The following is a 23,412-nucleotide window of genomic DNA, read 5'->3' as shown; positions in this document are numbered from 1 at the left end:
GGGGCCCACCCCACCAATGAACTATCCATTTATGAAAGCAAGACATATCCAGACCAGGTGTGCTGGTCCATGGGGCTGCCAAGAGTTGGACATGACTTAGCGACTGAACAACAACAATTTTACAACAGAAGCTTTCTGACTCAAGAAAAGGACTTGTGAGAAGAAAGTCTCAAGAATTCACTACTAGCTGGTATCAGCCTGTTTATCAGTTGAGCTAACTCATACCTGCTGAACCTGCTTTTGAAATACCTAGGGGAAACTATGGGGTACTTTTGGTGATCAAAAAAAAAAAGAAGAGCATGGGACTTCTCTGGCGGTCCAGTTGTTAAGGCTCTGTGCTTTCATGGCAGAGGATTCGGGTTTGAGCTCGAATCCTGTATGCCATCAGCCCACAAACAAACAGAAGTATGTAGGAGAGGAGCCAGAGAAATAGTCTTTGGGGTCTCAGAAACATGTAGTCAGGAAAAGTGGATTACCTGTAACATATATAGATTGTATACAAAGATACTGAGTTGAGCCAACAAAATGGATTACAGACAGATACACATATATAGAATCCCTTCACCAACAAATGATTAAATTTACATCTGACACCATTTTGCTTAAAGTACACAATCGATATCTTGACCGTCAAAAAGGGTCCATATTTTAGTTTTAAGAAAGAAAGTTCAGATACCGTGGACACTTTTTTACTGGCCTAGTTTTGTTTCTGCACTGTACTGGAGATGAGGAGTAAATGTGGAAAACAGAAATAAAGAAGAAACACTTCTGCTTCTTTCCATTTCTTTTTTGTATTACTCTACCTCAAGCTCCATATCCATACATTCCCTACTTTCCTTAAAGAGCCAAATCATTTCCAAGGATCAGTGACATACATCCTTTTCCTACAATCCGCAGAAACAACCCCACAATTTGTTTGTGTGCAGGTGCGCATGTGTGTACTCTTAGATCCTAAATTCTTTACTGATATTGTAATAGATGCCGTCAGTTGAAGCCTGCATATCATTCTTTTTTCTTCCTTTTATTAGTAAATCACACACACCTTTATTCACGTTTGAGCAGGCACAAGGCCACCCAGCTAGACTGCATTTCCCTGACCTCACTGGCATTTAGCTGTGGCATTGTTACCCAGTTCCCACCAAGGGAATGAGAACAGCAGGAATTTGTGCATTTCCCTGGTGCTTCCAGGACTCCCCTTCCCCTCTTTTCTCCTGTTCCTACTTACTGGCAGCTGGAGCAGTCACCTTCTAGAGATGGAAGTCACATGTTGAGGACGAAGAACATAAACATCTCATCTGTTACTTGGAGGACTTCATGGAGCAGAGATATTCCATTAAAAAGAATCAAACAACTTTGCACTAGCTATCTGTTTGCAGTACAGGGAGCTCAGTTTGGTGCTCTGTGATGATCTGGAGGGGTGGAATGGCGGCAGTGGGAGGGAGGTTCAAGAGGGAAGGGACATATGTGTACTTACAGCTGATTCATGTCGTTGTACAGCAGAAACTAACATAACATTGTAAACCAATTATCATCCAATTAAAAGTAAATTTAAAAAGAATCAAACATTTACTTTATTTAAGCTCCTTCATTTTAGGCCTCAGTTATAACAAATTAAATTTTACCCTGACTACAAATATTATATTATAGAGAACTCCAGCCTACATTATGATGCTGTATTAGGAGAGGTATGAAATTCTAAAGTCTTTAGCATGTATGTTTCATCTAATTCAGTCTTCTTCTTACATCTATTTATGTCCACTTTACTGTACAAAATTTCAGCTGCTTCCCAGATATCTGGCTTTTTGTTAACACAAATCTGGCTGATATTTATTTTCAGTTCACCAGGTAGTAATGTATGATATTTTTCAGGTCACTCACTTGTAGAAATAAACTCCAAAGGTACCAAATATTACTCATTGTGTTCAAGAAGCCAGAATGATTAGTTAAACCTCTGTCTTTTTAGCTGATAAGCAGTGATTCCCATTATGACAAAGTTGTGTTGACTATCATAAAAAGAAATGTTCTAGTACAAAGACCTCTATAGTTTTACTGACTAATTTGGTGGAAATAAAACTAAGGCAGTTTTCACAGTGAAACTGAGACTCTAAGGAATGGTCTATAGAAATCTCCCTGTGCAAAGGCATGATTAATTAGTATGCTCCATTTAATCATCTCTCTTTTTAAAATTTTACCAAAAATGTTAGAAAAGTATTATATTTCATGTAGCTTTGGAGAGCATTTGCCATCTTTAAAATTTGAAGAGTTACAGGTCATATTCCTCTGCATTGGAAAACCCCAGTTAAGAAGCTAGTTGTTTATTAGTGAAATTTAAAGGCAGAAAATCTTTCATTGCCTTAAGATATCTCCTTCTCATTGTAGTAAGCCAATCCTCATTATGAATGTCTCATATATTTTTCAAAGTATTATCTTTGGAAATCCCTATTCAAAATGTGAGTGTGCCATTTTAAATGGATAGTAGTTAACATAGTGGAGAAGGCAATGGCAAGCCACTCCAGTACTCTTGCCTAGAAAATCCCATGGATGGAGGAGCCTGGTAGGCTGCAGTCCGTGGGGTTGCTAAGGGTCGGACACGACTGAGCGACTTCACTTTCACTTTTCACTTTCCACTTTTACACATTGGAGAAGGAAATGGCAACTCACTCCAGTGTTCTTGCCTGGAGAATCCCAGGGACAGGGGAGCCTGGTGGGCTTCCGTCTATGGGGTCACACAGAGTCGGACACGACTGAAGTGACTTAGCAGCAACAGCAGCAGCAGCAGTTAACATAGTGTATGACATGTTCCTGTGTTGACAAAGATGGAATTTTTAATTAGCCAGTGTTATAAAGCCAGATGGCATGAGGTTTTAGATCATAAGGGAGATGCCTTTTTATATTAGGGAAAATAACTGGCTAAAAGAGCCTATAAGAAATGCTCTAGTGGACGCTGAGTCATTCAGGAAGCACTGGGACACACTGGATTGTGAAGACATCTTATTGGCAGAATTTGAATAAGGTCTAGGGAATATGGGCTTCAAAGGTGGTGCTGGTGGTAAAGAACCCACCTGCCAATGCAGGAGATGTAGGAGATGTGGGTTTGATCCCTGGGTCAGGAAGATTCCCTGGAGAAGGGCATGGCAATCCACTCCAGTATACTTGCCTGGAGAATCTCACTGGCAAAGGAGCCTGGTGGGCTGCAGTCCATGGGTCGCAAAGAGTCAGACATGACTGAGCAACTTGGCACAGCGGCATGCACTAGGGAATATAGTAGTAGCTGTATTTCTGCATGTAACTGTTTTATTTATTTTGATGGCTGTATAATGTAGCAATAGGAAAATAAAAGAAAGAAATAGACTCTAAACTATTTGAGAATGGTAGGGAATCAGGTGCCAACTCAACTGGTTCAGAAAAAAATAAAGGCTGTTTGTACTAGACTTGTAACTATTCCATACATTTGTGATTGGTCAAAAAAAGTTAAAAAAAATCAGAAATCAACATTGAAATGCTTAATCTCATTAGTGTTACTTCAATTTATTTGTACTTCTTAAATAATAACTACTGCTTTTTTTATGTGATTCAACCTATACATGTTCAACTCTGAGTATTATAACGGAGATTAAGAGTACAGAATCTACAACTGGACTATCTGAGTTTGAATCCAGTTCTGTCATTTACTATCTGTGGGGTATGGGCAAATTATCTCACCTCTCTGTTCTTCAGTGCCTTATTTATAAAAGGTAGAATAAAATGAATTAACATGTATAAGGCATTACAGTATTGACTAATACTGTTTATGGCTAAAATAAATTTTACTTGGTGCCTCAGTGGTAAAGGATCCACCTGCCAATGCTGGAGATGCAGGTTCTATCCCTGGGTTGGGTAGATCCCCTGGAGGAGGAATGGCAACACACTCCAATATTCTTGCCTGGGAAATCCCATGGACAGAGGAGCCTGGTGGGCTACAGTCCACGGGGTCACAAAGAGTCTGACATGACTTAGTGAGTAAACAACAACAAATGTTATAGAGTCAACATTATTGTAGAAAGGATTTTGAGTTGTTCTGAATATACTCACAATATAATACTACTAATAAAACAATACTAATGACAATAATACTAATAATATATGCCTCTGCATGACTCATATTTTTCACACTAAATCATGATTTTCATTTTACCTACATTAAATATTTAGCTATTTCTCATAGGACTGATAACTCTATTTTCTCTCTCAGGACTTTCAAGGTGATATATGAGAGATATAGAAATAGAAGCATTTTTAGGGAAGAATTTGAAAACTGCTTGAAACTGGGAGTTAAGGGCTGTGTGCTTTCGATAATAACACACTTGGGACGGTACTTCATAAGGTTATGCGAGCCAGCTCAGACTATAAAAGCAATACTAGAGGCTGCCTGGCATCACGCTATTTTCTGGGAAAGCTGTGTTAATGAAATGCAGTCTTAATTCCTTGGGCTGGTGATTTTTGGTTTGTTATCAAAGAAATATAGACAGTTTCCTGCCCAAAACCCTTATGCCGAGAATTCAATGACCTTCACAGAACAGGCTCAGCAAATTCCCATGATGTCAGTCCCCTGGGCAGTTTTCCGAGACAGCGGGTCATGGCAGGGACTTCTTAGCAATATTCCCACAAAGTGGGGAAAAGGTGTGGAGTGGGGGAGCAGCACTGTTCACACAAAAAGTAAATATATCACACTGAGTCTATCTAGTACTCTCATAGACTTTTCTCTCATTAAAGAATCCCTAGATAATATTTTTTTCAGTAGAAACAGATTTCTGTTTTCATTCTGACTCAGATATTCAGATCCCAAAACAGGAGTTTAATGAGACAGGTGAGGGGCCTAGAGTATCATCTCCTATGAAGGCATGCCTTGTTAGAATGTAGAATTAGCTCAAAAAGAAGTGGTAGGTTCATTTGTTTTGTTTCTTGGATTCCACACATAAGTGAAAACAGACCATATTTGTTGTTCTCTGTCTGACTTATTTCACTTAGCATAATACACTCTAGATCCATCTATCTTGTCACAAATGGCGAAAGTTCATTCTTTTTTTTTATGGCTGAGTAATATGGACTGTGAAGAAGGCTGATAGCCGAAGAATCGATGCTTTTGAACTGTGGTGTTGGAGAAGACTCTTGAGAGTCCCTTGGACTGCAAGGAGATCCAACCAGTCCATTCTAAAGGAGATCAATCCTGGGTGTTCATTGGAGGGACTGATGCTAAAGCTGAAACTGCAATACTTTGGCCACCTCATGCGAAGAGTTGACTCACTGGAAAAGACTCTGATGCTGGGAAAGGTTGGGGGCGGGAGGAGAAGGGGACGACAGAGAATGAGATGGCTGGATGGTATCACCGACTCTGTGGACATGAGTTTGAGTGAACTCCAGGAGTTGGTGATGGACAGGGAGGCCTGGTATGCTGTGATTCATGGGGTCGCGGAGAGTCGGACACGACTGAGCGACTGAACTGAACTGAACTGAATATTTTATTATATATACCACACCTTCTTTATGTCCAGTCATCCATCGGTGGACACTTATGTTGCTTCCTTATCTTGCTATTGTAAATAATGCTGCAATAAACATGGGGCACATATATTTTTAAAAATTAGTGTTTTCATTTTCTGCAGATAAATACCAGGAAATCCAATTTCTGGATAGCATAGTAGTTCTATTTTTAATTTTTTAAAGAAAACTCCATCCTGTTTTCCATAGTGGCTACACTACTTTACATTTTCATCAACAGTGCACAAGGGTTCCCTTTTCTCCACCAATACTCTCACCAATACTTATTATTTCTTGTCTTTTTGATAATAGTGATTTTGACAGATATGTGGTGATATGTTATTGTGGCTTTGATTTGCATTTATCTGATGACTAGTGATGTTGAGCATCTTTTCATGTGCCCCAAACAAGCAAATATAACAAAACAGAAAAATAACCCACAGGTACAGAGAACATACTGGGAATGGCCAGAGAAGACAGAGTAAGGGTATGAGCTAAATAGATGAAGGGGATTAAGAAGAACTTTACTACCAGGTGTAAGGTAAATCAGTCACAGGGATGTAATGTATGGAACAGGGAATACAATTAATAATATTAATAACTTTGTACAGTGTCTAATGTATAAAAACATAAAATCACTATTTTCTGTACACCTACACCTGAAACTAATATGATATTATGTCAACTATACTTAAATTAGAATAAAAATAAAGAAGCAGTGGATGAGAGGTAGAATACTACTGCTGCAGGACTTCAGAAGACTCTGGTTTGTTAGACACACAGCTAATGGATTCATCCTGTATTGCCTGTTCTCTTTCCTGGTGGTTTAGTCAGTAAGTCGTGTCCAACTCTTTGCAACCGCATGGACAATAGCCTGACAGGCTCCTCTGTCCATGGGATTCTCCAGGCAAGAATACTGGAGTGGGTTGCCATTTCCTTCTCCAGGGGATCTTCCCAACCCAGGAATTGAACCTGGGTCTCCTGCATTGCAGGCAGATTCTTTACCAACTGAGCTATGAGGGAAGCCCCATTCTCTTTCCTAGATTGCTAAATTTGAAATTAGCAGAAGATAAATTCACAAGATTGCATAGGAACCCAAACTTTGTTTCATGCTAAGAGAGGAGAGGATGGAATTTAATAGACAGGAAGAATATTCTTCTCCTAGTAGACTTTTGCTGCTGCTGCTGCTGCTAAGTCACTTCAGTCGTGTCCGACTCTGTGTGACCCCATAGACGGAAGCCCACCAGGCTCCCCCGTCCCTGGGATTCTCCAGGCAAGAACACTGGAGTGGGTTGCCATTTCCTTGCTATTCAACATTTATTCTACATTTACCTCTTCTAAGTTCTTTGTTAAAATAATACTCCCACTTAGACTATAGGACTTAAGGTTAATGTTTATTTTTAATACTTTAAGGTTAATAGTATTCTATATCTAAGACACTTTACACACAGTGACTGATACATTGTAGATGTTCCATTGTACACCTACAATTTTTATTTCACTCTTTAATTCCGGTCAGGCAGGCAGTTGGTCATCAGCCAAAAAAATTGCTTTTTTCTTTCCTGCCCTCTGGGATTATTGGCCTTTTGCTGATCTCCTAAGATATTTTACCATTTTGTTCATCAAAGATCTGCTCTAAACCATACCTTCCCTCAAAGCAAAATAACTAGAGTCAGAGAGGCACCAAGTCAAATGTTGGCAGTGTCCATTGGATGTGTCATAGCCAAAGGATCCCATGCATCTTGGCATCATTCCCAAGGGTATCTCTAGTATGGAGCTACTTGAATTAGACTACCTGCCTCTGATTCTGCTGAATGAACATTCTATTCATCTCAACAGCTTCCTTTGCTTTGATTCTACATTCACTAAGCAATCTTTACATTTTTATTTTGCTTCCTATATAATTCTTCCTACAAGAAAAGAATATTTGCCACATACAATTCAATTTTTATCCCTATATTAGTTATTTCTCTCCCCAAATTTACAAATTAATATTCAGGTTTCCTATACTGATTTTGAAACTTCATTTGGGTCTGTCCATGAGATGTGGCAGGAGTTCTAAAAGTAGAGTTCTTTCTGAGGCTTCAAGGCTAGAGAAACAGACCTAGCTTCAGAAACAAATAGTAGCTACCAACCGAGGTCTTTTGAGACATAGGCTGGTGGCCTTTCCCCAAGAGAGGTCATCCCCTGTGACCCATGGGTAACTTGATGCACGTTACAGTATTTCTGTGGAAGACATTAGTGATACTGCACTCTTTCCATTGGCTCTCGACTCAGACACAGATTTGGTTACTGGCTTGTCAAATGTAATCTATCTGACGTGAAATGTGGTCATTTCTACGGTCACCACACAAGACCACTGCACAGATCATACAAATGTGTCAGTCATGCTCATCATCCATACAGAGCACTGTGCAATCATTCTGGGTGTGAGGAGGACCTTGGTAATGTATATGATCTTGACAGTATGTGGTCCTAACAGTGCTCCAGTCTAGCTGCCTACAAGCGTGTGGAAGCTGAACAGTACACTGCAGGGTTGACTCCATTTTACTCGTTTTAAGTATCACTGAGATAGGCTGCCCAGTAGAAGAGTATAGGAGTTTTTTCAGATGATCAGGATGTCCTGATGGGACTAGAACTGTCTAAATTTATGCTTATTATTCTGCTTTGTTTTAGTCTTAGTTTCAACAACGATAAAACTTGCTCATTTTTTTCATCACTAATTTATTATTTATCTTCATGGCAAGTAGGTGAGACAGGTAAGGTAGATTTGATTGATAAGGAAAGAAGCTTATGTCTCTTTTGCAGTCTCGTATACAGGGTTCAGGTTACCATCTTTCTAAATTCCATATATATGCGTTAGTATACTGTATTGATGTTTTTCTTTCTGGCTTACTTCACTCTGTATAATTGGCTCCAATTTCATCCACCTCATTAAAACTGATTCAAATGCATTCTTTTTGATGGCTGAAAAATACTCCATTGTGTATATGTACCAAAGCTTTCTTATCCATTCATCTGCAGATGGACATCTAGGTTGCTTCCATGTCCTGGCTATTATAAACAGTGCTGCAATGAACATTGGAGTACATGTGTCTCTTTCCATTCTGGTTTCCTCGGTGTATATGCCCAGGAGGGCGATTGCTGGATCATATGGCAGTTCTATTTCCAGTGTTTTGAGGAATCTCCACACTGTTCTCCATAGTGGCTGTACTAGTTTGCATTCCCACCAACAGTGTAAGAGGGTTCCCTTCTCTCCACACCCTCTCCAGCATTTATTGCATGTAGACTTTTGGATAGCAGCCATTCTGACTGGTGTGAAATGGTATCTCTGTATACGAGACTGCAAAAGAGACATAGGCATATAGAACAGTCTTTGGGACTCTGTGGGAGAGGGTGAAGGTGGGATGATTGGGGAGAATGGCATTGTAGCATGTATATTATCATATGTGACCAGTCCAGGTTCGACGCATGATACAGGATGCTTGGGGCTGGTGCACGGGGATGACATGGAGGGAGGATATGGGGAGGAGGGAGGTGTGAGGGGGGTTCGGGAGGGAGAACACATGTACACCCGGGGTGGATTCATGTCAATGTATAGCAAAACCAACCAATATATTAATGTAAGGTAATTTGCCTCCAATAAAATAAATTAAAAAAAAAAAAAAGGAAAGAAGCTTAGAAAGGATAAACAGTTATACCAAGCTCAACACAGTCAATAGATGATAGAGTTGGAATTTGAAACTTCATCCAAAGATCTATGTCGTGTGTTAGTTTAATAGACTTTAGAACAGTGGTTCTTGCATTTCAGTATACTTAAGAATCAGTTGGGACCCTGACTACATATCAAAGTAATTCAAGCCGCTAGTTAGTTCTTCCCAAAACAATTGTAGTGAAACAACAGTTAGAAACAAAGTAGGGGAGAAAAGGGAAGGAAATATGGACCTGAAAATCTAAACAAAAACTGTGACAAACTTTTAGAGGAGCAAACATGTTTAAGTTGGTTAGAAATATATAGACATAATAATGGTAAGATTGGTTGGATAAGAGCTATTTAATTACCTGAATTCAGAGAAAATAATTTTTAAAAAGAAAATAGAAAATAAAAGCTAAGAGACTTAAAGAACAGAAGCAGAAGTATCAAAATTGAAGTGTAGGTACTACCGAATAAAAGGGAAAATAATAAGACAAGAAGAAAATATTTGAAGAAACAATATCAAGTTTGTCCAGTTGAAGTAAGATAAAAGATTAAAGGGCTTCTCTGGTAGCTCAGATGGTAAAGAATCTGCCTGCAGCGCAGGAGACCAGGGCTCGATCCCTGGGTCAGAAAGATCCTCTGAAGAAGGGAATGGCAGCTTGCCTGGAGAATCCCATGGAAAAGAGGAGTCTGATGAGCTACAGTCCATGGGGGGTCACAAAGAGTTGGACATGACTAACACAAGATTGAAAATCTAGATTGAAAAGCCTTAAAGAGAAACAGGAGAGAAAAGAAAAAGGAAAGTTTCATACCCAGACATATTATGATGAAATTTGTAAACATAAAAGAAAATATAAAAGTTTCTGAGAGCAGGGACCAAAAAATTTTAGGAAAGCAATTTCCCGGGTTAAAGAATAGACGCATTTGTAACATTAATTGGTATTGCCACAGTTACTCGCTATAGGAATTGCAGCAATTTATATTCATGCCAGCAAAGTATAAGAGATGTCTGTTTTCTTGCAGCTCAGCCAACATGGTGCGTTATCAGACCTGGAGTTTTTGACATTTGATAAATGGCACTTCAGAGTATTTTTCATTTACAGTGACCTTAGTATGAGTAAAGTTTTATATATTTTCACATGTCTAAAAGCCACTCGTGTGTGTGTGCTAAGTCACTTCGGTCATGTCCGAGTCTTTTCGACCCCATGAACTGTAGCCCACCAGGCTCCTCTGTCCCTGGGATTATCCAGGCAAAAATATTGGAGTCGGTTGCCATGTCCTCCTCCAGGGAATCTTCCTGACCCAGGGATGGAACCCACGACTTTTACCTCTACCTGCATTGGCAGGTGGGTACTTTACCGCTAGTGCCACCTGGGAAGTCCCCCAAACCACCCACATACCCTTTGATATGAACTATTGTGTCTTTCACTCATGTTTTCATTAGGTTTTTGCTCTTTCTCAATTTTCTCCCCTATTTTGTCACTTGTCTTCTGACTTTGCTTATAGACAGAATTTCTGGTTTTTACATGAATAAAAATTTAAATTTTCTTTTATAATGTCTGAATTTTTCATATTGTAAAGCAAGATCTTTCCACCCCACAGATAAAATTCCTAGGGATTTAAAAAAAAAAAAAATTCCTAAGCATCAACTTTGGAATTTCTGGTCCTGTAGTTCTGACACGAAGTCAAGACTCTGCTTTAGAAATCTCTCTAGCCTAACCTACCCTCTTGTTAGATACTTAGCAAGTGATGAATGGTGACAGTAACCCAAAGATCACTTGATATTAAACCACTCACTGAAGGTAAAGCTCTGATTTTCCAAATCTGTTAGTTCATTGTTGTTCAGTCTCTTAAGTCGTGTCCCACTCTTTGTGATCCCATGGACTGCAGCATGCCAGGCTTCCCTGTCCTTTACCATCTTCTGGAGTTTGTTCAAACTCATGTCCATGGAGTCAGGTGATTCTGTCCAACCATCTCATTCTCTGTCGGCCCCTTCTCCTCCTGCCCTCAGTCTTTCCCAGTATCAGTATTTTTTTCCAATGAATTGGCTATTCTCAACAGGTAGCTAAAGTAATGGAGCTTCAGTAGCTGTCCTTCCAGTGAATATTTAGGATTGATTTCCTTTAGAATTGACTGGTTTGATCTCCTTGCTGACCAAGGGACTCTCAAGAATCTTCTCAACACCACAGTCTGAAAGCATCAGTAAAGTTGTGATCACTTTGAATACTTGCATCACAAACACATAATTTCAGAAGTTGTGAAACTAAGGAGCCTGTGAATAAGCCTCCCTCCCACAGCCCCACTGCAAGGATTCTGCTCACCTCCATTAGAGTCACTGCTGTTTCCAGATCCTAGCCCACTTAGCACAGGTGAGGGGGCGGGGAGGGATGATAGTGCAATTCAGGCCACAAACAGGGAAAATAGAGGTGGCAGTACTAGTAAGAAGTTTCTTCTTTTGTTGCCCCTATTAATCTGTTCTTTACACTCAAAATTATCTCCCCTCTCTTCCATCCATTAAAAATGCACAGATTCATCTAGCATAGCAAGCTCCTTTTCCTGGCTCCCCCTTCTCCCTCCCTGCTCACTCTATTGAGTTTTTAGACATCATTTGGTTCAGTGGTTCTCAACTCCTGCTGTACAATAGTCACCTAAGGAGCTTTGTAAAACTCCACTTGCTAGAGCCTCAAGCGAAGCCTATGAAGTCCGAATCTCTGGAGGTGGGGGTCCAACATGTTATCATATCTCCTCAGGTGATTCTAAAACACAGCTGACAATTCAATCCCCCCTCATCTAGTTAATCAATTAATAGTGAACAGCCAGTCTAAGGATGCAACTAGAATTTTTATAAATCTTGAGAATTGCTTTTGGGGATGGTACATTCTGGATAGAGTGTGGTAGGAAAGAATTTGTTTCCCAGAGAGTACCATGAAAAGCATGGGAAATTAGGATTAGGATTTGAAATAGCTCAGCTGGAATTCCATCACCTCCACTAACTTGTTCCCAGTATTGTTTCCTAAGGCCCACTTGACTTCGCATTCCAGGATGCCTGGCTCTAGGTGAGTGATCATACCATCGTGGTTATCTGGGTCATGAAGATCTTTGTATAGTTCGGTGAGTTCTTGCCATCTCTTCTTAAAATCTTCTGCTTCTGTTAGGTCTTTGCTATTTCTGTCCTTTATTGTGTCCATCTTTGCATGAAATGTTCTTCCCTTGGTCTCTCTAATTTTCTTGAAGAGATCTCTAGTCTTTCCCATTCTGTTGTTTCCCTGTTTCTTTCTCTGTGCACTTAAGAAGGCTTTCTTATCTCTCCTTGGTATTCTGTGGAACTCTGCATTCAGCTGGGTGTCTCTTTCCTTTTCTCCTCCCTTTCTTCTTATCTCATTACTCCACACTTCACCCACCCCACCCCCACCCGCCTAAAGTATAGGCATCTTTTTGTTTCCCAAATAGCCTACTTTTCAGACATTAAGTATTAGATATTCCTCAGCACAAGAGCTGAGAAGTCTTTTCTCAATCAATCAAATGCATTTTTCTAATATTTAAAGATGTTCGTCATGGTGAAGCAATTTAACTCTCACTTCCTGCATGTTTAAATGTGAATGAATAGGCTAATGTGTAACTTGGATTCTATCTCTGCAGACTGGCTGCTGGTATTTATAGCTAACCTTTTAGACAATAACTGCTGTTCCAAACCTAACAATCTCATTCTGTTCACCACAGTCTTTTCCATATCCAATGCATATGACCTGAAAATAGAATTTCCTTGATTCTACTTATTTTCTCCATTTTTCCATTTTGCCCTTAAGTCTTCCTTTTCACTGTTCTCCCACAAGGTAATTTTGCTCTCTGTCCAACTCAGCAATTCCAAATAACTAAAATATATCTCTTTGAAACAAATTTTGTCTACAAAGATTGAAAACATGATTGTGTTAATGACAGCATTACTTTGGTTATTGCAGAAAAACAAAATAGGTTTCCCCCATATTTTTGGTCAAATGTACATTGAAGCCATTCTCCTTTGATTTTATATTAGAATATGTTTAACATGCAGGTAACACATTTTTGTTTCAGGAGTTCAGTTCAGTTCAGTTCAGTCGCTCAGTCGTGTCCGACTCTCTGCGACCCCATGAATCACAGCATGCCAGGCCTCCCTGTCCATCACCAACTCCCGCAGTTCACTCAAACTCATGTCCACAGAGTCAGTGATGCCATCCAGCCATCTCATTCTCGGTCGTCCCCTTCTCCCCCTGCCCCCAACCTTTCCCAGCATCAGAGTCTTTTCCAGTGAGTCAACTCATCGCATGAGGTGGCCAAAGTATTGCAGTTTCAGCTTTAGCATTAGTCCTTCCAATGAACACCCAGGATCGATCTCCCTTAGAATGGACTGGTTGGATCTCCTTGTGGTACAAGGGACTCTCAAGTAGTAGGATATAATAATTTAAGATGAGGGACTTATCTAAAAACCAGGCTCTAAAAGATTATACATTTAAATAGGTGTGACACTAAAGATTATACATTTAAATATTTATGATATAAAATAACCTGATTCTTTATACCATAAAAGGTTTATGTTTTTAAAAATACAGACAACTAAATCAGAAAACAATGTTAAAGTGAGTCTATCAAATTTACCACTTTTAAAAACTTCAGTTTAATTATATGAAATGCAATTGTGAACTCACTCTGATTAAAAGCTTAAAGAGACACAGATGTATAGAACAGTCTTTTGGACTCTGTGGAAGAGGGCGAGGGTGGGCTGATTTGGGAGAATGGCATTGAAACATGTAGATTATCATATGTGAAACGAATCGCCAGTCCAGGTTTGATGCATGATACAGGATGCTCAGGGCTGGTGTACAGGGATGAACCAGAGGGATGGGATGGGGAGTCAGTTGGGAGGGGGGTTCAAGATGTGGAACACATGTCCATCCAGGGCAGATTCATGTCAATGTATGGCAAAACCAATACAATAATGTAATTAGCCTCCAATTAAAATAAATAAATAAATTTAAAAAAATCTTAAAAGCTTAAAGACGTTAAACTAGTGCTAATGAAACAACAAAAATTTCTTTTACAATTAAAGATAGCTTGAGTATATGGGGGAATTCTTATTTGCCGGTAAAAAAGCTGTGAAGCAAGCAAAGTTATACAAATTTGGATGACTGAGAGTTTTTAAAGCATCCCCAATATGGAAATAATTTACTAGTATATTCTCAAATTTATCAGCATGCTGTTCTACATTTATGTTCAATATTTAATATATTTTAAAATAAAAGACTTCTTGCTCACCACATTCTTTCCCTTCTATAGCAATATGTGGCCAAAAATGTAAATTAATTTTTATGAATCATTTTTCTTAAGTTTTTTCAGTCCATTTGAATGTCTTTCACCTCCTTGTTTTATATCCTATTTTCCATGTCACTTTCCAAATGAGAAATGTCAGTCTGTTTCAGCTTTAAGAGTGTGCAGCTCTTAGATAGCACTTAGGGTTAATTGGAATTTTCTGTCTGGTTACATTCTGAAAACTAAAGAGTGAGTTTATCAATAAGCCTGTGTTATCATTTCCATTTCTGCTGTTCCTCAACTTTAGTATGGGAGTCTGACTTTGATCTTTCATGGTAATGATTACCAAGTATAAAATTCTTACTATGGCAATTTTCTGGGTCATAATTTTCTTTTTTAATACAAAAAATATGGCATTTTAACTGGTTTATATTGTTTTATGGCACTTTAAAAAATGCATATTATATCACTACAAAAATTAAATGGAAAAGTTTTCATAATTAAATAATTAAATTACCAGTTAGAAATGTGGTTTTATCTTTGGTATAATGTCCATGTTTATGGCTGAGATAAAGAATCAACTGAATTAACTAGATGGAATTTAACAGAAATGTATGTCATATTTTCTGCTTATAATTTTACAAATATTTAACAAGATTCATCCAGTACAACTTGTCAAAGAAAAGGCTTAGAAGTTGTGTTGGACAGTAAGCTTCATGCCAGTCAAGAGTAGCTTTGAAAAAGTGAATTTGTTATTTTGCCATCTTATAATAGAATATTGTGTTGGATAATCTACTTTTCTGTTTACTGGTTAGGTTATATCTGATGTATTCCTTATAATCTAGTCATCACAATTTATGTTTTTTCAAAAAGATACAGGCCAGGGTCCCATACAGTATTTCATGGAACATATTTTATCAATAGCTGTTGGAGGAAAAAGAGGTTCTGTGGTCAGCCACTGAAGTAAACAGATTTCTTTATTGTAAGGCTTTCCAATGCTTTTAACATGCAAAGCACAGTTTACCTCTATGAGAGGATATAGTGTATATATTTTATTCCCTAAGGTAATTGACAATAGAATTCTCTTTTCATACAGCAGCTATTACCATATTGAAAAATAACCCAAGTGGTAACTGGGTTTTACAGAATACATCTGAGAAAATGCTGATACATTCGCCTGGGATTTGATCAAACAAGAATAACCAGCAAAGCATTTCTCCACTCCTGGCCTGACCTCCTCATCACACCAGTGTCTCTCTTCTTGTCTCTTCTCTGTGACTTAGATGTTGTCTTGAAGTTTGACTTATACTCAGAAAAAAGAAAAATTTATTTCTTGTTTTATGAAATATCTGATGCAGACTCAAGAACAGATTTGCTTGCTCAAATTTAAAAGTCAAAATTGGGATATTAGAATGTATGCAAGCTGTTGAAGGTGACATATTTACAATGCAGTGCTTTGCTTTAATGTGGAAAACTTCTACTGGAATTACCATTTAGAGATGGAGTTTGTTACTGACTGCCTCATAGCTTCATGCATTCATGCTCAGTCGCTTCAGCTGTATCTTACTCTTTGTGACCCTATGGACTATAGCCTGCCAGGCTCCTCTGCCCATGGGGATTCTCCAGGCAGGAATACTGGAGTGGGTTGCCATGCCTTCCTCCAGGGGATCTTCCCCACCCAGGGATCGAACCCACAACTCATGTCTCCTGCATTGGCAGGCGGGTTGCTTACCACTGGCACCACCCAGGAACTCCTTCTCATAGCTTCAGATCTATATAAATGTATTTAAATTTTCTTTAGGAGTAAGTATAAAGCAGAATATCATCATTTGCAATGTACAAAATGACTCCAGCACATGCCAGATAATCTTTCAGTGAGCAAAAGACCTATACGAAACACAAAAATTACGAAAGTACATTCCAGAGCCTGAGAGCACTCTAAAAGCCAGTCAGCACAGTCATTAATCTAATACTTTAATTCCTTCTACCCATTTAATGGCTTGGTAGCTAGGGAGATGAGGTGGGAAATACCCACGGTGAGAATGTCTGAGTAGAGCTAACTGAATCAGGTGACCTTCACATTCCTCTCTTTTCTGAAATATTCTAACTCTGATATGAAGGATTAGAATTAATCCAGAATAGGAAATATCATACAATTTTACATATTGAATTTAAATAATCTTATGTTGATCTGTGCAAGGCAATTGCTGGCATTATTGCATCAGTTGTTTAAAAAAGAAGCAATTTGCAAGACGCTGTTCTTCTACTCACACTGCCTAGACACACCAGAGGCAGGAAATGCCTCAGAGAGGAAATGGAGAAGAGTTCATGCTTGACAAATGTCCTAAAAAATCAATAGGCAGTATGTTTAGCTTTTATTGTTTTTAATGGGGATCAGTATCTGGCCTGCGGAGGACATCTGTAAGGTTGAGAGGTTCCTGCCTGAAGTTGATGCCATCTTAAGCTTAGCAAGTTGAGAGATCTTCCTCTCCCATCTTTTATTTCTCAGATGCTATTGGTAGTTTTGACGAGTTCTTGAAATTTCCACATACAGATAAAAATGTAAACAGTAGAACCTCCAATACATTTGGGGAATCTGGAGCAGAGGGAAAGAGAATGAAATAGACGAAAACAATAGAATGGAAAAGACTAAAGATCTCTTTTAAGAAAATTGGAGATATCAAAGGAACATTTTATGCAAGGATGGGCATGATAAAGGACAGAAATGGCAGGGACCTAACAAAAGCAGAAGAGATTAAGATGAGGTGGCAAGAATACATAGAACTATACAAAAAAGGCCATAATGACTGGGGTAGCCACGATGGTATGCTCACTCACCTAGAGCCAGACCTCTTGGAGTATAAGTTAAGTGGGCCTTAGAAAGCATTACTACCCACAAAGCTAGTGGAGGTGATGGAATTCCAATTGAGCTATTTCATATCCTAAAAGATGATGCTTCTGTTAAAGTGCTACACTCAATATGTTAGCAAATTTGGAAAACTCAGCAGTGGCCACAGTACTGGAAAAGGTCATTTTTCATACCAGTCCCAAAGAAGGGCAATGTCAAAGAATGTTTAAACTATCATACGATTGTGCTCATTTCCCATACTAGTAAGGTTATGCTTTAAGTCCTTCAAACTAGGCTTCAACAGTACATGTACCAAGAAGTTCCAGATGTACAGCCTGGGTTTAGAAAAGGCAGAGGAACCAGATGTCAAGTTGTCAACATTCATTGGATCATAGAGAAAGCAAGGGAATTCCAGAGAAACATCTACTTCTTCTTTATTGACTGCAAGAAAACCTTTGACTGTGCGGATCACAGCAAACTATGGAAAATTCTTAAAGAGATGGGAATACCAGACCACCTTACCTGTCTCCTGAGAAACCTGATCAAGAAGCAACAGTTAGAACCTTACATGGAACAACTGATTGGTTCAAAATTGGGAAAGGGTTATGACATGACTGTATATTGTCATCCTGTTTATTTAACTTCTCCTCAGAGTACATCATGTGAAATGCTGGGCTAGATAAGCCACAAGCTGGAATCAATGTTGTCAGGAGAAATATCAACAGCCTTGAATATGCAGATGATACCACTCTAATGCAAAAAGCAGAGGAACTAAAGAGCCTCCTTATCAGGGTGAAGAGGAGAGTAAAAGAGCTGGCTTAAAATTCAACACTTGAAAATCTAAGATCATGGCATCCAGTTCCATCACTTCATGGCAAATAGGAGAAAAATTAGAAGCAATGACAGATTTTCTTTTTCTTGGGCTCCAAAATCACTGTAGATGGTGACTGCAGGGATGAAATTAGAAGACACTTGCTTCTTGAAAGGAAAGCTATGGAAAACAGTGTATTAAGGGGGCTTTTCTGGTGGCTCAGGTGGTAAAGAATCCACCTGCAATTCTGGAGACCTGGGTTTCATTTCTGAGTTGGGAAGATCCTCTGGAGGAGGGCATGTCAATCGACCCCAGCGTTCTTGCCTGGAGAATTGCATGCACAGAGAAGCCTGAAGTGTCGCAAAGAGTCAGACACACCTGAGCAACTAAGAATAGCAGCACAAACAGCATATTGAAAAGCAAAGATATCACTGCCAACAAAGGTCTGTATAGTCAAAGCTATGGTTTTTCCAGTAGTCATGTATGGATGTGGGAGTTGGACCGTAAAAACGACTTAGAGCTGAAGAACTGATGCTTTCAAATATTTGGTGCTGGGGAAGACTTGAGGGTCCATTGGCCTGCAAGAGATCAAACCAGTCAATCTTGAAGGAAATCAACTCTGAATATTCATTGGAAGGACTGATGCTGAAGTTGAAGCTCTAATACTTTGGCCACCTGATGCAACGAGCTGACTCTTTGGAAAAGATCCTGATGCTGGGAAAGATTGAAGGCAAAAGGAGAAGGGGACCACAGAAGATGAGATGGTTAGATAGTATCACTGGCTCAGTAGACATAAACTTGAGCAAACTCCAAGAGATAGTGGAGGACAAAGAAGCCCGGCATGCTGCAGTCCATAGGGTTGCAAAGAGTCAGACATGACTTTGTGACTGAACAACTTAACTAAAAAGTCCTTGAAAAAAAGAGTTGAGGAGGTCTAGAATGAATAGAAGTCAGTGTAGAGCTGTCATCAAATGACTGCCCCTGTACAGACAGATCTTTGTGGACTCAAAACAGGGAAACAAGGACTTAATGTAAATGTAACCAGAGTTCAGATATGTTGATTTGGGTGCACAGTATCTCTCACTCCATTCTTTCCACTCCCCATAGCCAGGTATTTCCCATAATGTACACAACCCCTTCATGCCCAGATTGGGGAAAGTCCTTTTCTCTTGATGCTAATGCTTTTTTGAAAAAAAAAAAAAAGTTCTGGAATAAACACCTCCCAGATCCAGCACAAACATTCTCAGCTCCTACCTTCCTAACCATATGCAGAGGCTGGCTCTTTCCACTACGGTAAATTTTTTCGGGAAGATTATTGCCATGTTCTTTTCCCAGGGCTTGACTGGAGTCACTTGAATCCACATAAAAAAAAAAAATCCCCCAATTTCAACTTCCAAGAAGAAGCTGTTGGATATCTGAGATCCTTTTCCTTCCAAAAAAATCCCTAAATTAACTCTGTACCAAGTCCTCTGCAGAACATTCACATTGTGGAAAAGAAGGGGCTTCTACTAAATTGTGGAAGGTGAAATCAGTGTCGTGATGGATTTCCTGTTACCCTGTTTCTCCTGGAACATTTCTTGAAACGGCTGTTGTCATCATGATTACTTGCCTTTCCAATTATGCCTCTAACAAAAAGAAATGACTGCTTGTGTTTCTATCACTGGAGTGGTTTCAAGCTGAGACTAGATGATCACTTGTCAGGAATGTTCTAGAAGTGATTTATACATCAGAGAAGTTAACTCAAATAACCAATAATCTCTTCTTCCAATTTGGAGATTGTATCTCTCCACAAGAATTTTTCAGTTGTTAAAAATGTACTGTCTTTGGAGGAATTGTGTGTGCATTAAATTTTCTAAGAAATACTTTCATTAGACCTAAATAGTCCTTTCTCATCACAGCATTTTTGTGCAACTGAGCTATCCAAAGGGAAGTGGTGCCTCATTATCTGAGCTCATTATCTTAGTACCAGAGTCAGCATTAGCCTCGGAAATACTTGTGTGATTTTGCTAGGGGTTGACAGATGGACTGATAGACAAATGCCCAGCTGCTTGTGGCAGGTCTAATAGAGGAAGCCTGGCCCCCACATTCACACAGCCGGCTCCTGACAGCAGGGACCACAGAACAGTGGACAGGGCATCTGCCTTTTCTAACTGCCATGAGCTACAAACGAGAAAGTGGAGTGGAATGTTAATGTCTTAGCCAAAAGCCCGGGTGAAATATGTCAAAGGCATAAAGTTAATTATATCACGCATCCATTAAAATCCAAGAAAGAGACATGGGAAGGGAAAGAGAGAGACAGACCCAAAGTCAGCTTTTTGGAAACAATGGCCATTGCTGGTTTTCCTGAGTCAATCCATTTTGTTTCAAATTTAAGTTGTTCATAAACTCAGCCTTCATGTTGTTAAGGCCAAGCCCATTCCTGGATCTTAAGAGATAAGTTCAAATTATTAAGAGCTTAGACGGATTGTCCAAAGTTTGTTTTTACAACTTAAGATTTGTGTCTAATATCAAAGACTCCTGTACTCATGATTTCCAGAGTACATGAACTTTTGCTTTGTCCAAATGGATTGTAGCAACCTGAAATGATTTTTTTCGTTGTGTTCATCTCATTTAAAATTTATTTGGCACCCATTGATTTTACCATTAAAGTAAGTCAGTGTTACAGCTTGAACATGGGCTGCATGATCCATATTGCTAATTAACACAAGATTGAAAGTTAGCAATAGTTAACGAACATAGAAGATTAATTTAAAAAACCGAATACTCCTCCCCACGCCTCAAAAAAGATGCCTTAAATTGATCTGCAATTCAGTGCTCTTACAGAAAACCATTGCCTAGCTTCAGGAACTGCTCAGAAAACTCTACGTGTAAAAAGTGTGATTGTAGTTTGTTTCAAAAAGCTTAAATTGAGCTCATGGACATTGAAATGAATTCCTAGGCAATACAATGAAAGTTGTTACTACCCAGCAGAATGATAAAACTAGAAAAGCAAAATCATACAGAAAAATTGAACCCCTAAAGTTGTGTTGCTTAAAAGAGAAATTTCAAGCCTTCTCAATGAAAGGGAGTCTTGGTTTGGAAACCCCCTTCTTCAGAAGCTTTCTACTCCATGCATCTTTAATTCATGGACTCTGGTAGACAAAATGACATTACCATTGAAACCGGATTAAAAGCTAAGAGCTCAGTAAACACCTTATGCAGTGGATGCCCAAGGGCTTTTTTGTCAAGCCTCTCCCACCTCTTATGTTGAAAGCACCCACCTTTTTTTAGACTCCATCCTTCCACCCTACTTCAGCCATGTATTTACACAAGGACTGCCACTGCCGTTATATTACCTTGTTGCCCCAGCAACATGGGCACAAAGCTCAAGCTACATCATTTAGAATCCTTACCTGATATTTTAAAAGTTGGAACAAAGAAAAGAGTTTTTCTTTTCTGGTGATGGGAAATCTGGGATGATGTGTGTTCTGAAGCTGTGGACAGCCGTGCTTTCATGTGTAAAGAAAACTACTGAGGAAATGAACAGAAAACACGGAGAATAGAGAGAGTACGAGAGAGAGATAGTCCATGTGATACTCAGGCCTGGATTTCTGTTTTCCCTGAAGTCCTGTCCTTGGTGCTACTGACTCCCTGATAAAAAATCCCCCTTTTGGGGCCAAGCTAATTTAAATTAGTTTGCTGTTATTTGCAAACAAAAAGTTCTGAACAATATCCTCTGTGCATGACAATTGATTGATGGGTTGGAGCAGGCCAAGGTTTGGTCAGAGAAAATAAATATGCTTCCAAAAATATCTGCTATGTTCACCCTTCATGTATTTTATCATTTGTGACCCACACAGTTGCTCCAGCCACTACGCCAATAATATCATGCTACACCTATATTTCAGGAACATCTTCCCATCTATATCCCTGTTTTCTTCAACTAATAGCTCAAAGCAAGCTTGCACAGTGAATCTCCTGTCCTGGTGTTCTGTCTACAGTGCACAACAAAAGAAAGTATAGACATATCAAAAAGCCATCTCGGTTGTATAGTGTTTTTGTAAGTCAGATCATCCTGCTGGTTGGCTCATAAAAGTATCTAAAATAGTGTGATCACTAACATTTCCAAAACAGGTGGTCTGATGCCACACTCAGGATTGTCTGACCATGACCCTGAGACACTCTTGGGGCACATGAGATTTTGAAAGTTCAGCTTTCTATATGACTGGTGGGGCTTCCTTCTCCTGGCAAGAGAAACCATACCTCCCCATAAGCCTCAGCTCTTCTAGCACTAAGCCCCTGGCTCTCCCAGAGAAGGCTTATAAACAACCAGCACCTGACCTCTGCTTGCCGAAGCCCCAAGTGTGGCAAGTCTGCTGTCACACTTGATACAGAGGAGCGCTATCCCTTCCCTGCAGCCTATAGCGGCTCCAGAGAGCTCGTCAACCTTACCAGGCGCTCTCTGGGGCTAATGAAAGATAGGTTGTCAAATGTCCTCTCGCTTTGCTGACCATTACTTGTATATTGTGAAAATCTGCTCCTTCAGAGATAGCGTGTGACATTGGGGAATTCTGCTCAAGCCATGTTGCACTACAAGGGGCAACCACGAAATGACCTGCCTGGCTCTACCTGTAACCTGGTGAAGTGGCATACTCTGGACAGACATCAGGGTTGGTTCTTTTTAACCACAATCCTTTCCTAATTGCATGCCAACAATTAGTGTTAATTCATTTTATTTATTTGTTTATTTTTGACTGCACTGGGTCTTTGTTGGTGTATGTGGGCTTTTTCTAGTTGTGGTGAGTGGGAGGTACTCTCTAATTGTGGTGCAGGGGCTTCTCATCGCAGTGGCTTCTCTTACTGCAGAGCATGGACTCTAGAGCGCACAGGCTTCAGTAGTTGCGGCATTGGGCTCAGTAGTTGCGAAGAATGGGTATTAGTCCGGCTGCTTTTTATGTCTGAACTTGAACAGTGAAAACTCAAGGACCACACTGGAGCTGAACTATATAAACATGGTCTGAAACTAAAGGGATATGCTCACATCTGCCATCTCTTGGCTAAACTGGGTATCTGCTCTGATGAATTCAACTCAGCAAATCATATAACCCCTGCTATGAAGTGCTGCATACTGTTCTAGACACTTTGGGGGATTAGAAAATGAGCCACATCTCTCTCTGTAAACAGACCTTGGTGTGATCACAGATATTATATTCTTGCAGCAGCTTGCTTGTCTTATTGCTTGAACTTTTTTCACATCAGGAAGACTAATGCCTGGCC

This window comes from Moschus berezovskii, chromosome 3, assembly GCF_049115385.1.
Source record: "Moschus berezovskii isolate FMDL1 chromosome 3, NW_MosBer_1.0, whole genome shotgun sequence".
Lineage (NCBI taxonomy): Eukaryota > Metazoa > Chordata > Mammalia > Artiodactyla > Moschidae > Moschus > Moschus berezovskii.
Note: the sequence above shows the minus strand (reverse complement) of the source record.